Source organism: Saccostrea cucullata, unplaced genomic scaffold (assembly GCF_032062105.1).
Source record: "Saccostrea cucullata isolate Sc308-1 unplaced genomic scaffold, CSIRO_AGI_Scuc_v1 ctg607, whole genome shotgun sequence".
NCBI classification, from domain to species: domain Eukaryota; kingdom Metazoa; phylum Mollusca; class Bivalvia; order Ostreida; family Ostreidae; genus Saccostrea; species Saccostrea cuccullata.
Window position 1 is genome coordinate 522,982 of NW_026933462.1, and position 10,692 is coordinate 533,673.

The 10,692-nt window shown below is 35.4% G+C and overlaps 1 protein-coding gene across 1 annotated transcript in view; it reads right to left on the reverse strand.

The window, feature by feature from the left end:
• The window catches only part of LOC134238419 (ciliary-associated calcium-binding coiled-coil protein 1-like), a 65,649-nt gene extending 58,869 nt beyond the window's left edge, over positions 1–6,780 (reverse strand). Inside the window, exon 1 of the mRNA XM_062720549.1 lies at positions 6,759–6,780. The gene's annotated coding sequence lies outside the window, so the exon portion shown is untranslated. The remainder of the gene's footprint in view (positions 1–6,758) is intronic.
• Between the last annotated feature and the right edge of the window lie 3,912 nt (positions 6,781–10,692).

Sequence of the window (10,692 nt, forward strand, 5' to 3'; positions counted from 1 at the left end):
CAGCACAAGCAGATTATTCTCGTCTGCGTTTAGATCTAGTAAAATTTTATACAAAAAAAAATTATTGTGAAAAAGTTGGGTTTATCTGTTGTTTTTTTTTTTGTTTTTTGTTTTTTTACACTTGATTTGTATTCACTCTTACTTCATTTCAAAATCTTATGACCAGAATTCAGAGAGGTAAATCATTAATTTTTAATAAGAAGAGAATTTTACATACCCTAGATGCAATTACGGCAGAAATTTATTGATTATAATTCTTTTTTAATACACTTTGGGTCGGCAGCATTCCTTGCTGTGTTTAGACATGTCGGTCGCTAGGTCTGAAATTCGTATCTTTTTTACCTGATTGCATTACTTTGATCCTGATATGTTCTAGAGTAGGGTAGCTTCATTATAAAATATTGACTAGTATTGATTTTCCTTGTAGAAAATTTCCTTCCTGGATTATAATTGTTAGAATTTATTACGTATACATATGCCATAAGAAATTTGTTTAATCAGTTAAGCTATACAGAGAAATTTATCTTCACCATATAATAAATTCAAACACCCACCCCCTCACAGAGAGAGAGAGAGAGAGAGAGAGAGAGAGAGAGAGAGAGAGAGAGAGAGAGAGAGAGAGAGAGAGAGAGAGATTACATATTTCACATGCTTCTTTCTCGCTAATGCATACATAAAGTCTATGCCAAACGTTTAAATATTACGTATGTACAAATATTTATAAGTAATCCATGCTTAATTGACGCCTATACACTAAGAATTCTTTAAATTAATGTTTTCGTAATCTCTGACCTTAAAAATATTTATTTCATTAGTTGTCATAAAAAAAAAGGGAGTACGTGATATTCAATGTTGTAAACAATCAATATTTTATTAATTGAAGATATATTTCTATAGGCATTTACGCCAGTGATAAGATGGGATGAGTCAATTACCTCGTATTTTTAAACCAGTTGGTTGAAATGATAATCAAGACAATAACTCGGTCCCGTGAGAAAAGTAAGCTGTATTTCACAAACGGTCGATTTTCTTGCGTTTCATTTTTACATAGATCTCTGCTTTACAGCAAAATCATGCAAATTTAGCCGTCGTGTAATTAAGGATTTTATTTATTAGAACTATAAAGTTTCAAATTATCAATATCTGCCAGAAGAATGCCTTCAGAGTCATTAAAAATACATCAATGAACGTGGACACCAAAGCGAAGAATACATGGTATTACATGATATATTTTTGCATGGCAAACCCTTAATAGCTTCGTTTGAATAGAATTTCCGAATGCAAATGGATTGAAATAAACGTGTTATGTAGGTGTTGATTCTTGTTTCAGCTAGATCGTACTATGGATTAACAATTTTAAAAATTCATATTATTTTTAAAAAGTTGTTATCACATTCACGTTCTTGTGATGCACATAACTTTTTCTGTTTGCTTTTTGGATTTTTATTATATTATTAGATAAGAGTTTAAAAACAGACAAATCAACATTTTATTATTTTGGGGGGTTGAAACTAAATGTGCATTCCAGTGCGTTTTAAACACAACTCAAGTTTTACATATCCTGTATATAAACACACAAAATTCCGGAAACTTAAACGTATATAGAGCATCATGTAATAATATCAATATGGAACAGATTCGTAACAGGCAGTGCACGCATGCTTGGAGCACCCCTATCGTGGCAAACCACGGCCAAAATGTCCGCTCCTCTCCCATTCTGAAGAGCTACATGTATATGTGCAGGCGCGGATCCAGGATTTGGAGTTAGAGGGGGCGCCAAAATTAGGCAAGGGGGGGGGGGGGGGGGTCCAGGGCAAAGCCCTGGTGGGGGGGGGGCGAAGCTCCTATGGATTCTAGAGATTTTGAAGGGTAAAAATTATGTCTACCAAAGCCCTGGGGGGGGTCCAGGGGGCGAAGCCCCCGGAAGCTCCTGTATATAGAGATTTTGAAGGGTGAAAATGAGGTCTACCAAGTAGACATATTTGAATTACGCTAACTTTGACAAAGGGGGGGCGCGCGCCAAAATGCGCTCCTCTCCCATTCTTAGAGCCACTGTTGTGGACTCTGGACAGTGGCTTTAGACGATGGGAACCTTCAAAATTAATCAAATCAAAAGTAAAAAATTGAAGACACGAGTAGATAAAGTTTTATATTTAAAATGTCGAACCTTGACTAAAAAACGCCCTTTTTAAATTCCAGGCCTACAGGTGTATATATTCATATACACGTCATATCATCTGATAGCATCTCGCGTAGACGGGTAATTCAATTACCATTTAAAAGAAACTGTAACATTAAAATTTATATACAATCATTTCAAAAGAAATCTATTTACAATCAAAATGAGAACAAAGGATGACGGAAAAACAACAAGCAATCTAGCAACACGTGACGACCAGAGCTGATTTATAAGTGGAAACACGACAGAAGGCACTTACCCAGTTTTGTTGTATACTGCATTCTTTAGATTAATGTCAAGGTCACCTGAATTTTTTTCCTCTTTTAAATAGTTATTTAGTGCAATGTCTTAGGGTGTAAAACATTTTTATGCTGATTATTTTCTATGATGATTAGCCACGGTATATAGATCATATATCGTCAGATCTTTAACAGCAAGGAAATCACAATTAAAAGATATAAGACACATTGTTTATAAAAATTAGGGGAAAATTGTGTTTAATTTTCGTTATCTAGGCAACAAACCTAACAACAAAGCTTTATGATAAACGTGATGACTTCAACTTTTTTATCAACTTCCCTTATACATGTATACTTATGCAGCAATATCACCTGATAATGAGGCTTATCTCAAACTCTTAGATGATTAAATACGCAAGAGCATGCTCTGCGTATGAACAATTTCTAAAAGGAGGCAAGCTATTGGCAAACAAATTAATGAAACAAAGATATCAACATGGTAATGGTTAAAATTACGCAAAATCTATGGCCAATGAAATGACCTTATTAGCAAATACATGTATCTATCATTAACTCAAATGTTGGCTAACTCTTTTCATACAAATTGTTAAACTATTATTTATATATTGAATTGTGTACAGATTTATTTCCCGTTTGCCTGATCATGACAGGAAGCACATGGCTGGAGTGACATATCAACAGGGGGATGCTTACTCCTCCATGGCACCTGATCCAGTCTATGATGTTTTAAAGGCCTGCATTTGCTTTGCTCTCAATTTGGATTGTTTAATGGACTTTTGAGCATGATTGTTTTGTTATATCCACATTATTGATGGTAGTTAAAGTTTTCAGACGTTGTTGGCAGTGGTGTAAACTAATTTAAAATGTGTTTGCATAACAATGGTGTTGAGTAGTATTAATATTTTTGGGTGATAGAAAAGAGGTATTCGTTTTTTGTGGTTTCATTCTATTCCATTTTTTCGTTTCTGTTTGCTACCTTTCCTTGGTGGTATCTCTGAGTAGTTACCGATGTGCGTGTTGTTCTTTTATCGCTATTTCTCCGCTATGGTTATTTTCAGCAATGAGATTTGCCCAGTCCTCCTGTTTGGCGTTAAGAGCTGTAAGACCATCTAGCAGCTGTCAAATCATTGTGCAACTGAACCATCTGAATGTTGGCGGCTGAATTAACACTACAATTATAGTGCCTCTTTAAATCCTAGGTTTGTATTGATGTGTTGAAGACCATACACCCTCTTGTCCGGTTAAAAGAAGAGAGCAAGTGTTGCCATAAACACTGTGTCAGCTACTTAAGATCAATTAGCAGATGCAACACGAGATGCTATATATATTATATATGAAATATATACAGAAACATATACTTTGGTGAATGAGTTACTTATCTACTGTTTCATGCATGCAGCATTCCTACATGTCGAGTTGGTCACTTGGCGTTGACAGCTTGAGAACTATCAAGATGTTCCCCGCATGCTGTCGATTTATTGATGATGACAGCGGATGAACAGCTTCCTCACACGACAACAATTGCTTTTTTCGGGATTTGAATTTATTTCTCCAACTTTGATTAGAGGGTGTAACAGTGAATATAGACACCACTGTCTCCTATAGCGGGGGCATATAGGCTCGATATGTCAAGACAGCTGTACGTAAGTCTCGCTGGTCTACGATCTCTATACGGAGTCTGCTTTTGCGTCAATTACTGGATCTTCCCTTCAGAACCACGAAGTCTCTAAGATGGCGTGGGTTCCATTTAGTGAGCAAATAGGGTATTTAAAACATTTTATTTTGTACTTATTTTTTTCTGATGAAATGCTACAAAACACGCACCTGTCCCTAATGTGGGATGTAAAAGACCCATGCATGGCAAGAGAGAATAACAAAGATAGATCGATTTAAAGTTTCTATGTTTGCTGACATCAACAGCTTGTAAATTAGCATAGTTGCTTTCTGTTTAAAATGAGAGCTCCCCAAAGGAAGGGTTGATAATTGAGGAAAAAACATCTCCATCACAACCAACAATGACATAAACAGATTGATAAGACTACGATAACAGGAGACAAAACGAGCACACTGACGTCTTAAATTTCATTTCATAATAACGGCGTCACTGTATAATGTTTAATAAAGTGATCTCACGGAAACTATTGATTATCGCTCAATCTCGGGGATAAGACAAGCTCTCATTATACATACATATAAAAGGAAATCAACAGAGTTTGCACGCTTGATGAGTTTTAAAGCACTAAAAAAATGTGGGATGTTCGATTTTTGATGTAATCTAGAAGTTTCTTTCATATTATTGATGAACTTTTCTGTTGCAGATTTGGTACAATAAGCTCTGTAAGAGAACGTAGCTAGTGGTCAGTGAATATTGTTCAAACTGCAGGCCGCCAGGCTGAGCATGCTAGGAAGTGATTAAATATAATATTATTTAATTTCTATAATTCACCTAAACTTTATTTTCACCTAAGATGAACTGAAGCAAAGAAAGTAAAGATCGTTTTCTTCGATGAAAACAATCGTTTCAAAAGGGGGAAGGACTACTTCCCAGAAAAAAATCTGACAAGCTCAAAAAGAAAAAAAAAACTGTCCAAAAACCAGTAGAGCAAAGTCAAACTTCAAGGTCAAGGTCAGGAGATGAAAATTGTTGTTACCCTAAGAAAGAGCTTGTCTCCGTGAATATGTACCTGTGATATAAAAGAGCCCAAACGGTTGGTGCTAGGGTTTTCAAACTTCATCTGCATGAAGAAAGTGACGTACCTTTCATAATTTATGGATATTCTTGGTCTTTTTACCTTGATCTTGAAATTTGACCAGTTATGAAAAAATAACTTTGACTATCTCTTTTGAACAGTTAACGTTAGTACTTGTGTCCTCTACAAAAATTTGAAAATTCAATTTTTTATAGAGGACACTAGGACTTTCACGTTTCACAGGTCACTGTATGTGACAAAGTCCTTCTCCTGATTTCCATTAATTTTGACCTTGACCTTGGAATTTGACCTACATGTGCTTTTGAAAAACTTCAACCTTAGCCATAAATTTTGAACAGTTTGAGCTATGTTCTTTTGTAAAATTTTTTTTTACAGGTAGGCCTATAGTCCAACGACAAAACTTCCACCTTGGTACCATTAATTTTGACCTTGGAGTTTAATTGCCATAACTTTTGAATGGTTAGTGTTTGGACTTAAATATTTTACAGGTATATTCATTTACACATTTCAAGTCTTTCCTTTAGGCAACAACATTTCTGACCCTTTGAATTTGAGAAACTTAAATCTTCGCCATAAGCTGTCATACGGGAGCTTCAGTATTTCACAAACACAGTCATTTTGTTTAGATTTACCCCTGAAGTTCTGAAAATGGGAATAGTCATATAACCTGTGTTGTGCCTGAGATATAAATTTATGCATTAACATGTGCAACATATGTTATGATCCATGTTCTTTTGGACAAAATCAAGTGTGTTGCAAATAAGAAAAATGATTGACATTTTGATAACGTACTAATATGCAAACATTTAGAGATCCTTGTGATGACTTTGAGCTTGACTGTCTCATTTTGAAGAGATTGGAGTCACTTTTAAAGAGGGAACCATAAAGCGGAGGAACCCCTTGTATAAAGCATATGTATCTCTAAACAGTGACATATAACAAGTTATACGTCACTGCTCTAAATTAAGGCAGCATTCGTCATCAATCACGAAGCTTTTACGTCACTTCCGTTTTGCACAGGACAGACTAAATCACACAACCTAACACACAAGCGCGTTACTATAACCAAAAAAAAAAAAATCTAAAGTGCTATTTGAGAAATATATTTAGCACAAGTACATGTAAATATATCAGGAATTTTTAAACTCTTAGTAAAGTAGTGTTAACAACATTGTAAGTATATCTTTATTTGGTGAAGATTAATTATAAGAAAAACTTGGAGCCCTCTTTAAACGGCAAGGAGTCTCGTGCAACTAATTGACTAAGGAAATTGATTGTGTTCTCTATACCCCTACACACGCATACAAACAAATATTAGTAAATTTTTTCACGCAATTAAGTTGTCAAACCTGCTGTCAAAAAATCCTGAGTCTGACTTGGGACCCCCCCCCACGAGTGAAGCATTTTATCATTGTGGGTATAGATTGATTTGTCAATTTATATTACAAGTATCGTGTTTTTCAGTTACTACATTTGTACTTGTTTTCGGTACCTTTGCCAGTAAATAATAACAATAGGCCTAATATTGTTTACTTCCTAAGACATGAAATTACTATAACAGTATACACAGCAATCACAGCTGTTGTCTCTTTGGAAGCTATACATTACCTGAAGAGACCTTAGGAGGGACCTTTGATTATCAGTCTATAGGAAGTAAAGCCAGAAAAGTGACTTCTGTTTCCCCGCCTCTGGATTACATTGTAGTATCTCAGACATTAAACATCTCGTTTTGACAGCTAACCCACTATTTTTGAGACGGATGCACGATAAATGTACGTGACAGGCACGTGCGGAAACTTACCGATGGCGGGATACATTTACCTTTCAACTCAACATGAGTATTTCTAAAAAATTATTTGTTTTATGAATGTTTAATTAATATCCTTCAGCCCACCATTAAGGTTAAGAAAAGCATGACATAAAGCTGCGTATTCTAGATATTTTCGCCAGAGATTCTTATAAACAATAGGAGCTAAGGCAAAAAAAAAATCTTCCTACAAGTGCATAATCAAAATTTGTGTATAAACAATAGACCCATGGGCTACTACGATAGCCTGTGTCACTTTAATAAAAAAAAAATAAATTAGATTTAGAAAATCTAAAATGCAGTATTTCATGCATTTTAACAAATTCATTAATTTATGACCAGCAAAAACTTAATATTGAGTACGTAATCTTAAGGTCGATAAAAAATATCAACTTTTTAATTGAAAATAAATAGGAAAATTTTATAAGTGAGCATTAAATGAAACATATGGAGATAACGAACATATTCAAGATCCAAAGTCCATAAAACAATACTAAATAGGAGCACAGCAAACACGGACCTCCAAAACATCAAAGGTGGGATCAGGTGCCATGGAGGAGTGAGCATACCCTGCCGACCGGTCACACCCGCCACGTGCTCTTTGTCATGATTGGGAAATAACGGAACATTCGTCGTCAGTTCAGTGTATAAATAATGGACTAACAATTAGTATGTAAAACGTCAGTCAGCATTTGACTCAATTTGCTGACAAGGTCATTGTATCGACCACAGAACTTACGAAATGATGACTTTGAACGAGGCTGTTGATATTCTTTTTTCATCAACTTGTTTGCCAATAATTTACCTCGTCTTAGAGATTGTTCTTACGTAGAGCATGCTCTAAGTCTTGCGTACCGGATCAACTGAGATATATAAACTCTGTATGCAGGTGATTAAGGTATATTGGTGCTTAAGTATGGGAAGTTGACGATTTAAAAGTTAGTCATCACGTTTATCATAGAGCTTGGTTGTTAGATTATCATTAATGTCTCTTTCAAGTAAAATATCCAAATATGAAACAAATATGTCAGACTCTGAGGTATCTTTTATAAGATTTTGGACAAATTCTGCTTCATATGAGTACAAAAATAGGTCTGCTAATAACGGGGCGCAATTGGTACCCATGGGAATTCCAATAGATTGTTGGAAGACCTGGTCTCCAAACGTTATGAAGATTTGATTTAAATCATCAAATATTTTTTTACGAATCGCCAATAATAAATAATCAATAAAATTATTGAATTGTTGATGAATAAGCTTACAAACATGTAAAGTTCGTATGGGTCCCGTGGCTTGATGCTCTGAAAAGAACAGGAAAGAACTTTACATACCATAACGGACATCCTTTAAAAGTAGGTGTACTAGCTATATTCTGAAAAAAATGTGAAGATATGGCAGATTAACCGTGATCAAAACAATAGTGATGTTAACTGAATTTTACACAGTAAGACCACAGTCTTTATATGTTAACGTTTTAATGGGTCTGCTGTTACCTTTACATCAAATCGATGTACTTCTAAGTAGAACAAACAATTATACTCAAAATTCACAGCTTCTGCTCTTGGCTTGACATTAATTTAACACCTGTCAATATCAGAAAGGCCTGCAGAATATTAAATGTCAAACACCAATCAATTAAGTCATCCTTAAACTCTGACCGATTGACCCTGCACCATTTCCCATGTGCAGTCGTTTCGTATATGCTAGTCAAAATCAGAATTTGGCACTATTAGAAGGCAAATCGAATTCAAGAAGCTGACAATGAAAGGAAAACTCACTGAATAACCCATCTAATACATGTATCTAGTCGACCTAAAAATTTAAAATCTTAAGAACAAACAGAAAACAAGGAAATTGAAGAAAAAACATATATTAAAAGAGGACCACAAAAGACATTCAAACTAACAAGTACACCGAGGCCAACTTGAGCAAAATGTTCGTTTGCTCTCTCCCGACTCGGTCTGGAAATATTGGGTCGATAGGTAGGGGAGAAAAAAATTTCTCAGGATATTATTTCAGTGAACATAAATTCTTAAAATTATATTTTCCAGAGTACATGTAAAAAGTAATTGCTTCCTGGAGGTCATCTTCGCTAGCCAAGGATTTCTGATACGCTATTCTCCTCATAGAGGAGCAAACAATGAGGAGAGTAGCGTCTCAGAAACATATGCTTAAAGGTTAAAAAATATTGAGTCGGGTTACTTTTAGCTAGTCGGTCGGGAGAGGGCAACCAAACAATTTTTGAAGATACGGCCTAAGCATTTTTAAAATAAAAAAATTCAGGGAGCGGACATTTCAGCCAGGTTGGATCCGCCCATTATGGTCCAATTCCTTTATAACGCAGGAAAAAAATGTTCACGCATTTCACTATATCTTTAACTTCCCCTTCATTGTCTACATAACTGTTTCGTTTTATTGGTTTTATTTTGAAACGTAAAATGAAACCTAAGACTTACCGATAAGGTAACATAATAAATTTTTTCACTTAGAACAAATGTGGGATATTGTCTATGAGGAAAGATAGGCCCAATTAAGCAGACAAACATATATAACAGATAAGAAAAAATAAACCATAAAAGATGAGTGGTTGTCTCGATATCTTGTAAACGATATTTGTATCGACAAAAACGTCATAAGACGACAAAAATAAATGACATCATAATGGCATTTTGATTGCTCCAAGCGGAGAATCTTTGTATGTTTAAACGCCCAGTTGTGGCCTGTAATATTCATCGACATCGCTTGTTTAACGTTTTTTGAAGACGGAAGAAAAAAGAGAAGAAAATACCATAACAATCTTATCAAAGTTTTCTCCTCCTAATAAATCACGTGGTATCGATTCCATCGGATAACCCGTCTTCGGCGCGTTTTGTGAAAGAATCTTGGCCAGCTACTCCAAAATTCTCCGTGAAAAACTTCATTTGAAAAAAATTATGTTATCAGAGATTTGGCTCAATTTATCACTGATTAAACACAGTGGTTAAATAAGTCTGAAAATCCAGCCCTCCTAAACCATTAAAAAGGTTTAATGCTTTGAGAAGCGTCTCAGTCGATTTTGATTTCACTAAATCTCGCACATTATTGAAGCATCAAACATCAATTCATCAATTTCTTAAATCCAATGACACAAACTCAGATGCTTTAACTTATTTTTAAGATCCATATTCTGAGTTTGGGTAAAGAGGGTATAAGCTAGGAATAGTAGAAGCTTCTATATCGTGTAGATAGAATTAATAAAAATTCAAAGAATCATATTCCTTTTTTAGCTCACCTGAGCCGAAGGCTCAAGTGAGCTTTTCTGATCAAAATTTGTCCGTCGTCTGTCGTCGTCGTTGTCGTCGGCGTCGGCGTAAACTTTTCACATTTTCATCTTCTTCTCAAGAACCACTGGGCCAATTTCAACCAAACTTGGCACAAAGTATCCTTGGGTGAAGGGAAATCAAGTTTGTTCAAATGAAGGGCCACGCCCCCTTCCAAGGGGAGATAATTATGAATTTGTGAAAAATTTATGGCATTTTTAAAAAATCTTCTTCTCCAGAACCGCTGGGCCATGAAAGATGAAACACATGTGGAAGCATCCTCAGGTAGTGTAGATTCAAGTTTGTTCAAATCATGACCCCCGGGGCAAGGGTGGGGCCAAAATGGCCACAAGTTTTACATAGGAATATAAAGGAAAAATCTTTTAAAATCTTCTTCTCCAGTACCACTGGGCCAGGAAAGATGAAACTCATGTGG